This window comes from Lichenostomus cassidix, chromosome 20 (assembly GCF_008360975.1).
Source record: "Lichenostomus cassidix isolate B80296 chromosome 20, HeHo_3.0, whole genome shotgun sequence".
Lineage (NCBI taxonomy): Eukaryota > Metazoa > Chordata > Aves > Passeriformes > Meliphagidae > Lichenostomus > Lichenostomus cassidix.
In genome coordinates, this window is record NC_139500.1 from 9,221,451 (window position 1) to 9,236,981 (window position 15,531).

Sequence of the window (15,531 nt, forward strand, 5' to 3'; positions counted from 1 at the left end):
GGATGCTCTTGTGATCCTTGCCAAGGAGAGCACTGAACCCTATGGCAAACACAGCTTTTGCTCTCTCTTTTGTTTACCTGGCTGAAGGTATGCAGGAGTTTTATCCTCCTGAGAGTTCTGCCCCACTCCTGGGCTGTGCTGGGACTGGGTTTCATAATGCTGACACCTTGTCTACTCCCATCAGATAGACAGGATGAGATAATATTAATAATTAATTTTTGAAAATAATTAAACAATGTAATTAATTCAATAATTATAATTAATTATCAATTACTTGATCTCTTTAAAGAGAGGAAGGTAGAGGAAAACAGGGCAGAACCAACAATTCTGGCTGGAGCCCCCTCTCTACCCACCAGGTCCTGCCATCTCCCTCAAGAAACAAGGAGCTCCCCTTCCCTTCTACAGACCCCAACTCTCACCCAGCCTGGTGCTCTTGGAGGAGTTGTGTGGTGCTGGGGAGAAGAGATGGTGCTTTTTAAAAAAACCAAAAAAACAACAGAAGTCAGGTACCTGCCAGGAAAAAAAAATCAAACATATTTTCCGTTGTGTGTTGGCTGTGGAAGAGGGATATGACAGCCATGGAAAATGGACAGATTCTGCGAGCAATAAAAAATGGCTTTGCTTTTTCCCCCTCCTCTCCCCCTGTCTCTTTTCATGTGCTGCATTTCCTACAATCTGATTTTCTTCTCTCCAGCAAATACAGGTTTCAGGTTCCCGAGCATGGGGCTGCGGTTTGAGAGGAGCAATGGAAACTCCCTGTGGTGGGAAGGGGCCAAAGGCACAGGGGGTGCAGGAGGGGAAGGAAAACGGGGCTGTTCTCACTGGGGTGTGAAGGCTCACAGGGGCATGGAGCTAAAAACCCTGAGCTTTGTTCCATGCTGGGCAGGTTTTTCATTCAATGCCTCCTGCCTGAGGCTGAAGGTGATGATGCATCAGGAGCTGGTGTGTGCTCCCATGCTGGAAAAGGGGGACCCAGGAGGATCCCATCACCCCAATGCCACCCCAGACCCACGGGTGACCCTCAGGAGGGTCAGAGCTGGGTTTGCTGGTGAGCCCTGCCCACTGTCACCTCCATCCCTTGCCTGTGTACGTCCCACGGGGTACTCCTCTGCCTGGCTGCTGGCCAAGTGTGCTCGCCTTCCCCAGACTGCTGGGGGAGAAGTGAAAGTGCTTCTTCTCACTCCCGAGTGAGATCTTTGTTTACAGGGACTTCAAATATTTATCTAAAGTGCAGGGCTCTGGCAGGGATGTCGGGTCCCCCTGCACTGGGCTCTGCAGCTCATCCTTCCTCACCTTTGGGCAATCTCCTTCTTTTTTATTTATCTCCTTGAGGATCTTCCCTGCAGTAAATCACTGCTGGCAAGGTTGTTCTGGGGGTGACAGGATTCAGCTGCCCACTGGGATTTTGGCTGCACCCTGCAGGAGCACCTCTCCTTCTCCTTACAGAGGATGGATTCACCCTACCAAAAGGAGAATAACAGGCCTCTCTGCAGGCTATTTCCCTGGATCAGGGATCTTTGAGGCAATTGGGACAATTGAGAGGCATCCTCTTTCTTTGCTGCCACCCATGCAGGCACCTCCAGTGGACAGGCACTCCCAGTGTGACTCAGCTGGGTGAAGGCTGAGCTCTGCCTGCTCATCACTGTCCGTGTTCTCATCAGATAAAACATCCTCTGAGAAAGAAAAATGAGTTTCTGGATTAGATTCTGGCATGAACAAACACTCCTGCTAGAATTTGCCAGTCTTTCAGGAACTGCAAGTATTTTCCCAGTGTCAAATGTTCATGCAGATACTGTATAAATAATGACCTCGATTATGTCAGTTATTACAATGAGCAGAGCTCTGGGCTTCGGTTCATAACAGTATCTGCAAATCAGTGTCTTGACTTTTTGCTCTTCTTGGGAGATTGCTCATGCTCCAGCACTCTGAGGCCAAACGTCTGTGTTTTTGGACAGGTCTGTGGCAGCTCGCCAGCACCTTCCCTGCAGTGGGGCCAAGCACTGCGTCCCCATGACATGGCAGAGCTGTTTAGGGAGAACTGTGGGGTATGTGACTTCCTGGGGAATCTGGCCATGCACCATGGATCAGGCAGCTCTGTCCATGGCACCTCCTGCAGCAATCCCAGATGGAAATCCCAGTGTGATCTGCAGCAGAGGATGTGGGAGCATCCCAAAGGGAGCTGGGTGTGGGACAGTCCCACTGCAATAGGTCCAGAAGTGTTTCCCTGAGGGGGTGCCAAGCAGAGCAGGGGGGGTGTGGCAGTGGTTGTACCTTTGAGAGCAATGCTATCCCTGGGGCTGAGGGTCATGGGGGCTCCTCCTGCCCCTACCATGCCTTGGTGCCTCTTGGGGGATGGACCTGAGATGAGAAAGTGGAATTATCTGGGGTAGCTGGACACACTCCTAGGTGGGATGAACAATTAATGATCCCTGATTGCCCCTGCAGCACATCTGGGATCAGCCTCTGCTCCTTACCCCAAGCTTGGCACTTGCAGAAATCTCCCATTTTCTCTCACCCTGTCCCAGGAGGTGCTCCCAGAGACACAACTAAACCATCTGCCAAAAGCACAGAAAAGCACCAGACCATCAACTTTGCTACTTCTCCAATGGGAGAAATGACATCCACAAGCTATGGATGAGGAGAGCACCGGTGGGAAATGGCCAGGCAAAAGCAAACTGAAGCTAATCTGAGTCTGTTTTTTCTCCAGATTGCTCTGTTTATTCACAATCTTTCTTTGATAAAATTGTAGAAAATCAGAGGCAACACACACTGCCTTCCAAATGTAAAGGGAGGGATGGAGAAAGAGCCAGGAAGGGAAGGCAGCTCCAGCACAGAGAGCAATGCAGAGGGGCCATCTGAGAGGCACGAACAGAGTAACTGCACTCAGTCTGTCAGCAGCCCTCACTTGCTGCTCCTTCCATGCAGGAATTTCCCATTAATAGCCAGTGTCTGGAGCTGCAAATTAAATAAAAATAATAATAATAATAAAAAGATGGAAAATAAAGACCTTTTGTTTTCCAGGCTTGAAGCAGCTGCACAGCATCTCCCAAGACGATGGCTGCAAAGACGAAACTAAAATCAAACATCAACTTCACATCAGCCTGAAACACTGTTCTGGAACCATGTCTTTGCCTCATCTCCCACTGTCCCTGCCTCCTCCTGCCCTCAGCTTGTCAGAAGCTGGTTGTGCATTGCCCATTTGGGATGTTTACAAGGTACATGTGGGAAATGAGGTTGACTGCTTTGATTTTAGCCAGGGAATGCAGAGCGGGTGAGAGTCTCCAAAAGAAAGGGAAAAAAAACAACCAACAAATCCAACAAACCCAAGCAGAAGGGAAAAGGAAAGAAAAAAGAGCCTTCTCACAAATTTCCAGCAGTTTTTACTGTAGGTGGAACTGGTAATGGATGTAGTCTCACACTTCTAGCTGCAAGGCTCTGATTTCATTTGCCTTTAACTTTGTCAGACTCAAACCACTTGGCCTGAACTTCTCTAGGCTGGCTGCACATCAGCCAAAATAGCACTTCCATTTGCAAGGACAGGGTTCAGGAAAAAGAAAAACATTTTCTGTACAAGAGCTCCAGCAACCTTCTGCTTTGGGAGGGAGGTGCACTTCACCCAAGGGTGCATTAGCTGGCAATGGGATGAAAAGCTACCCAGGTTATAACCTCTGGAAAACTGAGGTCTGGCTGGTACAAAGGGCAGAAAAATTCAGAGTTTGAGTTTGAATTTGTGTCTTTTATAGCCTGATGTGGAAGGAAATGGTGCAGCCTTGCTCTGAGGCATGAAAGGTGTTAATGTTGAGCTCCAGCCCTGTACAGAAAGCAGAGCTTCCACTGCACTGTGCCAACACAACTCCTAAAATCCAGACTGAAATTTACCCTTCCAGTCCAAAGAAGAGATTCACGTTCTTTCTTCTTGCCCCCCTGCTTTGGGAAATGACCCAGTGAGGAGTTCAGGAGGGTAGGAAGCATTCATTTGGTGAGTCAGATATCTCATTTCTCCTTGTGCCAGGACTTTTACAGCCATGCTCTGGAGAAAGAAGCACACAATACCCTCTACAGTTCTGGGGGTCCTCAGAACTGGCATATCAATCCAGGAACAAAATACTCTGTCTTATGTGTGTGTCCTGAATCCAGCAACCAGGATCCATCCCAAGCCAGCTCCATCCTGCCCTTAAATACTCACTTTCTTGCAGATAGATCAACAGCAAGGAAGAGAGCTTCCATTATTTGTGTGCTGATCCAGCTCTGCACTGTGAAGCAGCCTGATGCTGTCTGGGCAGCCAAACCCCTCCTTACTGCTGCCTGGGATCTGACAGCATCAGGCAAAACCTTCCTGGCTGCAGGGCCAGCTCTGGGTGGTTGGTATGGCCTGGACTGGCTGAGGAGCTTCAGAGGAGCCAGGAATTGCACCATTAAAAACCCTCAGAAGGAACAACTGGTGAATGCTCAGACCGGATCTTGGCTGTGGCACCTGAATTAGCCCTTCGCCCTGGCTGGAAGCACTGAGGTCTCCTTAGCAACAACACTTCAATATTTAACACCAAATGCATGTGCCCAAATGACCTTCCAGGTCCTTTCCATAATGCTGCTGCTGAGCTGGCTCCAGGAGCATGGCAGCTGCCAACTGAGCCACTGCCAGCTCAAGATTTCCTCTGCTTCTCCCAGAGGAGAACTGGCTGGGTTTGCCATGATCTGGTGCTCAGCACTGATGAGCTCATGGCCAGGGTGGAGCCTTCAGGAGGGATGTCTGACCAGGGGAGTTTGAGAAAGACAATGTCCAGAGGGTCCATGGATAGAGACTATTCTACTGTAGCCATCAGATGAAGAAGGAGATGTGTTTGGAGATGCAATCTGCAAAGAGGTAGAAAATAACCACTGGCAGGGAAGCCCTGATCCTATAATTGTCCTGGCTTAGGGTAGGACAGGGGAGTTGATCCCAAACTGACCAACTGAGCTGGTCTACTTCAGGAGCAGAGAGGAGGCTGGAGGAGGTCCATGGACAGACAGCTCCATGCCCATGAGGGCAATAAGGAGCTAATGGAAGCTGAGGGAGACAAAGACATGGCCTGGAGACTCACTGCTCAGCCAGGATAATCGTCTGTGTCTGTGCTTGCAAGGGCAGAGACTCAGCAAAACAGAGACGTGGAGGCAGCAGGAGCTCAGCACTTCTCACTCCAGTAAGTGGCTGTTTATTCTGGTTGTTATGAAAAGCAGGTTTGACACTGCTGTCTGTAAACCACAACTCTCCCGCCTTCCCTCCACCATTCCACTCACCCATCCCTGGAGTACCTAAGCACCTCCAAAGCAAATTGTGTTTATTTTCTATAGAGTCATCCAGGAAACTCTCTCGTCTAGCACTGCACCTGCCTTCACCCTGAAATCATCCTCTGTGCCTCCGAGCATCGGTGTGGAGTCATGGTGTGTGCATGGAGAGGGAACAACCTGCCCCAAGCAGGAGGTGGGAGATGCTTTATGAAAAGCAGTTACAGCCATTCTTGGAAGACTTTGGCTCTGAGTCCCTCTGCCACATTCTTAGGAGAGATCATATCAAAAAAACTATTTTTACTAAAATTGTAGTGGTAACAGGCTCCAGATGTCTGTTGTTATGTAATAGGGTTTGTTTTAATGGATCCGACTTCCAGATGTGCAGCGTGGGCTCAGGGCGTCTGCTTGGTCCTCTGTGGAGCAGGGGGGAGCAGCCAGCTCTCCATGCTGTGCCAGAGGGGGCAGCTGCCTCCATGGTGGACAGGATCACTCATGGTTCATGAGCATTGCTCTTCCTTGTCCTTTCTGGTACAGCTTTAGTCCGCCTGGGCACCTGTCTCAGGTTCCACATCTCATTCTGGGACAGAAGCAGGAAGGGTCGGTGAGCCCTGGTTTGCTCAGGTCTGCATGGAAAAGGAAGGAACTCACTGGCAAGGCTGGGATGAGAAATAGTCCCTGGCAGCACTGTGGTCCTCCCACAGGGCTCACTGGGACTATCTGTAGGTATCACCATTGCATACGTGAAAATTATTGTTTGGGGATTCTGATTAACCAGGGATTGAAGATTGGAAACCAAAGGGAATGAAAGGACTGACCATGTCTTGATGTCCTAGGGCCCATTTTGTGCTTTCCCTGCTGTCAGAAAAACTTGAGCAGGATGACTGCTAGGAGGAATGAGCCAGACACAGGTTTCCTCAGGCAGAGACATTTTGGACTTGGAAGTGAAGAGACAAAATGTCTGAGGAAAGAGACTGTCACCTTCCCATTGAGCCTGGGGGAACAGCTCAGTAAACACCAACAGGACCAGCCCACACATCCTTCTGGAACAGTTTCTATGCCATCATTTACATTTTCCAGCTGAGCTCTTGCCTTGGTTCATCTTGCTTGGTGAGGTTCTCTTCCCCGCTGGAAGCTGTAGGGAAGGTTTTTGAAGGCATTTTGAGGCCTTGTATTTCCCCCCTCCTCCACTGCAGGTCTTGGTGCCACAGGATCAGTCCTCCTTCTCCAGCACTGCAATTAGCTGGAAATATTGGCTGCTCACCCATTTGGTAGGAAGAGCTCCAAGCAGGGATGCAGCAGACGTCTGGATCCTAGCTGTTAGGTGGACAGGGGGATGAGTGGTGCATGCTAAGCCAAGGAGGATTTGAATTCAAAGTATGTGGCTCTGTGCCATTGCTATTAGCATCTGCTAATGAAATGCTAAGACTTATTAAGCGCCCAGATCCAGGAGGGAGATTTAAAGGGATGTACTTGGACTGAAAGCAAGAGGCTTAGGTGCTTTCTGGAGAGCAGAGAGAAGTGAATGCTCAGGGCTGGTTTCCCTGAGGAGAAAATGGAACTGCTACCTGATGACAGAAGGAAAGAGCTGGAGAATCAATACCAACCCTATAACACCCCATGGGACATGAGCTGAGCAGCAACTCCAAGGAGAGGGCAAGGTCAGGGGGGCAGTGACAGATCTGCACCATGGATCTGCACTGACCCTGACCTGATATCACTGACCAGCCAGGCTGGGATCTCTGAGGCAGCTCAGGAAAATGTGTGGTGAGAGAAGCTTCCTCTGGGTTTGCTGTGCCTCAGTTTGACCCTCCCTAGTGCCAAAAAAATAAACAAGGGCCAGTGGGACAAAATCAGCGCTCAGCTGGAGCCTGGGAAGTCCAAGGGGGAAAAGAGCTGGTCCGGGTTCTTGAGTTCACATCCACTCTTGGGCTTGATTTTATCGGCAGTGAGGCTTCTGCAGAGCTGGTTTTGCTTTGCATTGCAGTCACGTGCTTGTCTCAGGGATTTGGTTTTTTCTCTCCTCTTTGCAAAGCAGCACAAGGCAGGCTCTGGGGCTCTGCTGTGCACATGAAGTAGACCTCGGCCATGGAGTCAATTGGAAAGCCATCTGCTCCCACGAGTGAGGACGTTTCCATGGTTTTATGGAAGAAAGGGACTCTTCTTCTCTTTTTTTTTTTTTTCAGTTTTCTTTCCCCTTTCTTCCCATGATGAACCATAAGTGTGCACAGACAGCCATTCCAGAAATGTAGTGTTTATCAGAGGTGTATTTCCCCCCTTGCCGTGGGACAGAGCCTGGTGGAGGGGGTGAGAGGGGAGGGCAGAGTGGATACAAAGGCATCCCCAGCCCAGGAGACAGCCTGTGGAAGGTGTGGAAACAAAGCTAAGCAGGGGAAATGAATGAACACTTCATTCCAGGCCCTCCCCCCAGCACGTCCATGTAAAATGTGGAGATTAGGTGGAAAATCCATATAGAAGGGAAATGTATGCCTTTAGCAGAGCGGGGTTCCCCACAGGCCAGCTAATTGTTCTGAATTGATGTCCTGGCACACAGACAGTCTTCTCTTAGTTTGTTTTCCTGCTTTGGCCAGTGTTTCTCCTGTTAACCCTTCTTCTGTGGGAAGACAGTAGGTGGGAAAGAATGAACTGTCCGTACCCTGTTTAACCAGGGCAGCAGCACCTGATGTCTCCAAGAGCTTCCAAAAGTCACAAGGGGGGAAAACATTTCGAGATGAGGTGTGAGAGGTTGACACATGGGTCTGACAACAAACAGCCCAGGGAGGAGGGAAGCACTCTTGCTTATTTTCTGGCCAGCTCCTGGACTGGCAGGGATGGGATATGGAAGAGACTGAATTAACTTCCAGGCTTAAGCATTAGTCATTTTTACAGTGCAAAAGGATTTCTCCAATGCCAACACCCTTGGGGGAATGAAGCCTCATGTGGCATTCAGAGCAGGTGAGTAAATGTGGAAAGATGAGCATGGAAGAGGTGTCTGGGCACTTTACAAACAGGAGGTCACATCTGCAAGCTGGCTGTGCTGGGCACAGCGGTGCATGGCAGAGAGAGGATACTGCCCTCCGAGGCCCTGCCTTGAGCCACTCCAGCCCCAGGTGTGGCTCTCACATGTGGTCCCTTGTATGGTAAAGAGGTGATTCCCAAGGGAAAGAGAAGAGAGGGTTGTCAGATATGGGCTGAAACCAAGGTGGGGAAAGCTGATGTCCTGGAGGATGTTCTGGGTCACACCAAGCACCCAGCTCATCCAAGTGCCAGATCCTCTGTGGGCACCCCTGCATAGGGCCTGGGTTGCTAAAAGCAGCTTGGGAAGGGAGAAGGAAGCATCCACATGATGGGAGAGTAGAAAGCTAAACCAGGGGCACCCCAGCAAGGCTCAGCATTGCATCTTGCAAGCAAAGTGGGGATGCTGGGACAGCCAGACCCTAAATGGACAGATCAGGTCTAAATGGACAGATCAGGTGTCCCATGAAGGACCATGGGGAGTCCTTCCAGCCAGCCTTGGTGAGGGCTGAGGATCAGGGTATGGATAGGCAGAATGGCACAGAGTAGGACTCGCAGCCCAGCTCTGGTAGAGCTTCACTCCCTCCCTGCAGCTTTTGGGGCAGGATTTCTGCTGCTGTGCTGAGCTCCCAGTGAGGATATCCCCTGGCTGGGGAGATCCTGATGATGTCTGACAACTGCAGGCAGGCAGCAATGGTTCTGAGCTGGATCCTCCAAATCAGACCTCACCCTGTCCCCAGGTCTTCTCCTGGCCACCAGAAGGATCATGGCCAGGCACATCCCCACTCTGGCCTGCTCCAAACTGGAGGCTGGAGGGATGAAGGAGCAGGCAAGTCCCTGTCCTGATTTGCCATAACCATCCTCCACACTTCGGTGGCAGACACATCTTTTAACTCCCCCACTCACTCACATCCCCAGCCTGGGGGTCCCGAGAGGTGCAGTAGCTCGCGAGAGGAGGGCAGAGCATGGCCAAGGCAGCGTGTTGAAAATACTACTGCTAATTACACAATGGGTTCCTTATGTTCCCTGGAAATGCAATATGCGGGAGAACTCCCAGCCAATTCATGTTTTAGGGCAAATCAAGGCGATATATTACTCGACTCAGCTCCTAAATTTGGTCATACTTTAGCTGGTGTTTTCAAACGTTTGTGAGTTAGGTTGGCCAATGCCACAGAGAGAAGCGATGGGGCAATTATCCTAATGAGGAACAAATGCATTACTTCTGCAAGTTATTTGGTGCTTGGAACAAAAGTCCCCATTGCGTGACTACTCTGTACAGAGTTAACCCCTGCCGAGACCTCTGGGAGGTCATTTTTCTGGAGGATGAGAAGGAAATTCAGTGCCCATCAGATTGCTGGGGTTAAAAACTGTGCAACACATAGAGTTGTCACAGCATCTGGCAGCAGCTTCTGTGGCTTAACTGGCACTAAGCAGTTTTTGCCCTTCACAGGGGTCCTGGACAGGCTGTGAGTCCTGCAGAGGCACAAAGGACCAGCCTAGGAAAGCCCAGCTGCCTTTGAGCCCAGAGCAGCAGAGCAGAGGTCAGGCTGGGCAGCATCTTGGTCAAGGCAGAACCTTCACCATGTGGCAGAGCAAGGCTTCTCTTGTCCCATCCCTAAATCAGTCTGCAGGTGCTGGTGATGCCATGTGCTTGTCTCCTTGCTTTTAGGACCCTGGAGAGGAGCAGGATGAGTTCAGCCAAAGACCTGACCCTTCCCAGTTGTCCACTGGCTCTGTAGACTTATCCCAGCATCACACTCCCAACAGCCAGGGAGCTTCTGCAAGAGTCAGCAGAAACTCCTGACCCTCTTTGCCCACACACTGTGTCTCATTTTCCCCCTTTTTAACAACATCCTCAGGTGATTTAGAGGCAGTAAGGACCATCCTGCCTCTGACCACAGGCAGCCATCCCTGCTTGCACAGACCATGCAGGATTCATAGCTGCTCACAGTAGCTCTTCCCTCAGCCCTGCCACAGACCCCACAGGCCAGTGGTGTTCAGGCTCTTGTGTGGCCTCAGTTATTGAGGACACAGAACCTCATCCATCCTCCAGACTCAGTTTCAGACCTCTTAAATGAGCTGCCATCACCTGCCCCAGTCCCACAGGGAATGCTGAGGGGGTGACAAAGGGGATAAAGGGAGATTTCTGGGAGGAGCACGGGCTGGCAAACCCCTGCCCATGCAGGACTCCCTGGCCCCATCCCCAGCGGGTGCAGGGGCACAGGCTGCAGGAGCTGCTCGTCTCCAATTCCTTTTTGCTTTTGTATTTTTCTTTCTTCTTTCCCTGCCTTCTCCAGAAGGGCCCAGATGCCTTTACTTTGGCTGGGGTCCCTTGGCCAGCAGCCCGCGGAGGCACCAGAAACGCCGTGTGTGAGTGCGTGAGCCTGTGTGTGCAATATTAATACACAGAAATGGAAGACGACCAGCACATAAACATTCTTTACTGTTTGGGTCACAGCCCGGGGAGCTGTAAGAGCTTTTTGTGCTGTTTTGAACACACAGACTAAATAGAGAGGGAGCAAGCAGAGCAGAGAGGATGAGAAGCTGGGAGGATGAGCAGGAAGGAGAAGGGAGGAGGAACCCCTGAACACCATGGAGTCTGACAGGAGCAGGCAGAGAAGCTGGTGGTGGCAAGGCTGGGAGCTCCCAAGGAAACCCACATCTGCTCCACACAGAGGGTTGGGCTGGAGGTGGGGGAGAGACCAGCTTGGGGCTACTCATCACACATAGTTTTCTGCATTAAAGCAAAAGGTAAAGTAATAATAATGATAGAAGTTGGCTGAAGGCTGAAATAACCAGGATTCCTGTGCAGATCTCGTTAGAGTGGCTTAAGTGTCAATTTGGGAATAAGGAGGAGGGAGCTTTGCTGGAAGTATTTCTGCAGCAGGCGAGGGGAAAGATGGTCTCTCTGGAGCTAACAAGACCCAGCTGCAGCCGAGAGTGTTAAATCAGAAACTATTCCGTCAACAGCCAGTTTGGCCAAATATGAAACATTTCCAGGGAATCAATGGCCGGTGCTGGTGACGCAGAAGCCAATAGTCTTGACTTCTTTTCCAGAGCCTCCAGAAATACCCCCGTCATTTTGGACTTAAAGGGACAGGCCGCACTTTTTCCGCTCATCTCGGCAGCATTCGCCTGAGAAATCCACATCCCAGCAGTGAGAGTAGCGGCTGGGCTGGTTTAATCCACTGGTTAATGCTTGCAAAGGGCCCCAGGGGGGTTGGACCTGCCAAGCTGCTCCACATGACGAATCTGAACTGGACACATCCTCCCCAAATGTTTTCCGTGGAGATGAGCTCAGACAGAGGCCTTGAGCCCCACACAGCTGAGCTCTGACCACTGCTGCCCTCATCCTCTGCCAGTGTCTGAGCTTTTGACCCTCACCTGTGCAGAGCACTGTGGAAAACAAATGTTCAGGCTTTGCCCCTGGGGCTCCAGGAGAGCAGGGAGTCACCAAATCCTCCGGCACAGGCATGGCTGACTGGTGTACACCTCTGCACTTGGTGACACATTTTAGATATTGCTCTGCATGAGGGCAAGACCAACAGCAGGGCTGCAGCCAGCACATCTTCAGCACATTTAGATCTTTTAGAAATAAAACAGGGTGAATGGTGCAGCTTTTTCTCTAGGTCCTCAGCCCCTCAGGTCTTCTCCCACTTTCCAAGGCACTGGGACATCCCAATGGCTTGTCCCAGTCTTCCTTCCAGCACGGGTCACACTCGTCCCATCCCAGCAGAAAAACAGCACCCATGGCATCTGCCAAGGCACAGCTAAGCAAGATGGATAAGTCATTAGAGTGTAAAATAATGATCCCCGGGGATAGCACATTGAGCAATACATAGAGTGCAGGTAGCCTGGTGGGCAAGATAACAGCAGTTTCATTAACGGACAGAAGAGCTGTATTTGTAAAATCTGCCCAGCTCTGAGCTTTAAAGTGCACAATGCATCCACTACCTTAAGCATCATCCCTGTCTCAGAGAGATCCTTCCCCACTCCTGTCCTGGATGGCTTGTGCTCTCCATCAGAGATCTGGTTGTGTTCTTCCCCCAAATGGCTGCATTTGCTGGAAGATATGACCACACCTGCAGCTTTGCACTGTAAAAAAGTCTGAAAACCAATCTCCCACCATGGTTACTCAGGATTTTCTTCCACATAACCAAAAGCCGCTGATCAGCAGAGCAAAGCTGTCTGGCTGTTGGGACACTGGTGACAAGGTCTGGCTTTGACCAGGGCATGCTCAAGCACATGTGGCTCTTTTTGCTTTGCACAGCTCCCAGCTCGAGCAGGTGAAGGGCACTCTGCATCCACAGCATTGTCAGCCAAACTTGAATTCCCTGTTGTGCCTGGACTTTAAAGGCTGGGTTGGTGGTCTCCTCTGGTGATCATAGCTTTTATCAGGGGCCAGGGAGCTGGAAAAAGGAGCCAAGCATCCTGTTTCTCTTTTTCTGCTGTAAGCAGCCCGTATTCCCACCAGCTGCTGCGGCCACAAAAATAATCCTGGGAGTTCTCCTGTTGAACAAACCTGGGGAAAGAGCAAAGTAAATGGAGAGGTTAACCTAGGGTGGAGTGGAGGGCAGCCAGAAGGTGGGCAGAATCAGAAGCATTTGAAACTCCCTGGAGAAAAGGGCAGGTGGGGCAGGGCAAGTGTCTCCCATTGCTGTTGGGGTGATAATGGAGCAACTTGTGTCCAGAGGGCACTGGGGTGGAACATACCCTTGACATGGCAAGGAGCCACCAGAGCTCCCAGGCTCCTGGGGTGGCTCTGGGCAGGGCAGGAGCTCTGGATTTTGTCTTGCCTGTTGAGGGCAGAGCATGGCAGGGAGAGTTGAGCTGAAGGGTGGAGAAGAAGATCATGGTTGTGCCACAAGGAAAATGGAGGATGAGTCATGAATCCACGAGCTCTGTGCTGTTCCCCATCTCTTGCACCCTGCTGCGCCTGCACCTATCGTTCATGCTGATATCTCCCCCTCCACTGTGTTTCCAGAGGTACTTCCAGCATGGAAAGTTCTATTTAAAGAAAAAGGGTATTTTTCCTTTCTCTCTCCCCCACCTTTTTTTTCCCTTTTGAATGGGAAGCCAAGGGGCTGTAAAATGCAGTTTCCCACCTAGCTGAACCAGAGGAAATGATGCTGACAAAAGGTTTAATTTACCCCATTGCAGCAGTAACAAGCACCAGTTTTTGGAGATGGACAGAAAAGCTGGAGTGGATGAGGTAGACCTTGGCTTGGAAGAAGAGGGGCTTGGAAAAAGAGGGGCTTGGCTCTCCCACTGCTTCTTAAGCAGCACCCAAGGCACAGCTGGATCCGAGGGGGTCAGATCAAAGCTTCTGGCAGCTACCATGGGCTGTGAAACACCTCGTGCCTCCAGGCATGGAGCAGGAGACCTCCCGTTTGAGCTGAGCAGAGCATGCTGAAGCTCCTGCATCTCCCATAGATGCAGGTCACCTCTCCCTGACTGTTTTCCTGGGATGTGCTTGTGGAAAGGCTGTCCATGCCGAGGCTCCTCCATGCTGGGTAACGAAGCAGTCCCACGCACGGCCGATCAAACCCGGCTTGACTCGTCCTGGCGTTTGGCAGGGAGGTTAATCAGCTCCTGGGAAACCTCTGGAAAGCAGGCAGGGGGCAGGTCTGCCGAAGGCGCCGAGGAGGAGGGAAAGAGAAGAGCGCACGTCAGAGGTCACTGCTCCCGGGGGCAGCACCGGGAAGTCACCAGGGTCCCCTCGGCCAGGGGCTGCCCAGGACCCGCCAGCCTGTCTGGGCTGCAGCACACCCTGTGCCACACATAGGGGCGATTCCCCTGGGGGATTAGGCTTGATTAATGCTAATTCCTCTGCTCCGCCGCATTTTTCCAGCCTTGCCGGCATGCCTGGTTCTAACACATGCCGTGGGAGCTTGCTGTAATGAATGGGCAGTTTTCCTGGTGGGGCTGACGATTGTCTCTCACCGTTCCTTGCTGTTGGGACAGTTATTTCAAGAAATACTTGGGTCTCAAAGTCATCAAGCCACTGATGGGACATGAGCAGGGACCAGAGAGCGACAGTGAGACCTTGTATCCATCTGGTGCTGCTTCAAGCAGGCAGGGATCTGAGCAGCAGGAAGGCAGGAAACACCTCCGTGTCCCTGCAGGCACCAGGAAGGTGATGTGCATAGGTGCAAAGGAGGTCAGGGGCAAATCTCTGCTCCCAACAGAAGGGCAGCTGGGCAGTTGAGATATTTGGGGCAGTTTGGGGGATTGGGCTCTCCTGAAAGCCTTTTTCAGACTCCAGACTACCAGCATTGGGGTTGCAGTGAAAATGAGCTTTGGGAGCATCCCATGTAGCAGGAGGGGCAACCTGAGGAGTGCCAATGCAAATGCCTGGGGCAAGAGGCCAAATCCATCTCCAGCTGAAGGTTTGGCTATGCTGACACTGCCAAGGTACACAAATCCTGGCCCTGGATGCACTGGCCAGTGGGTAGATAAGGGGCAGCCCCTCCTCCCTGAGCCGTTGCCACTCTGCAGCTTTCACAGGCAATGGGGTCTGACCAAATGCTGGAGGTCAGGACCTCCTGGAGTCACTCGTTCCCAATTAACAAGTCAGCTGCACATCAAGATCTGCCAGGTTTTGCAAGAAAGCACCCAGGGACAGACATGGGCTGGCTGTGTGAGCACTGTACACTTCCACTGTGGGACACTGCCTCTGGCCACAGCCACAGAGCCCTTTCTGGGCCAGGGCCAAGCTCCCCGGGCATGTTCCAAAGAGCAGCTGAAGATCCTGGACTTGTTTGCACCCTTCAAGCCAAGCACACCAAGATCTTCCTCCTGCATGTGAGTAGATGGGTATTTCCCTCTGCTCTGCTTTCATTCTCTGGCCTGGGTGGATTTTGGGATGGCACTGTCTGTCCTCAGGTGCTCAGGTGTTGTATGTCACTGCTGGACTTATGACTGAGACATATTCCCCTGCACATGTTGGCCTCAGCCTCAGACTGCCCAAATGCAATGATTCTTCAACACAGCCTCAGTTTTGGGAAAATTCTGGCACTTGCTGCTTGTGTCACCCTCATGCTGTGCTCTTCCCATGCTGAGCTCAGCAATGGTCCAGTCATACACCCAGATCCCCTTTTTATTCAGAACAAAGCAAACAAATAACTATTTTAAAGTGTTTTAATTATACTACAACCTTGTTTCCAGTCCCTTTGGATATGAGGAATTCTGCCTCAGCTGTGCACCATCCTCTCTGGATGATGACTTAGGTGAACCTCTAACAGCAGGTGT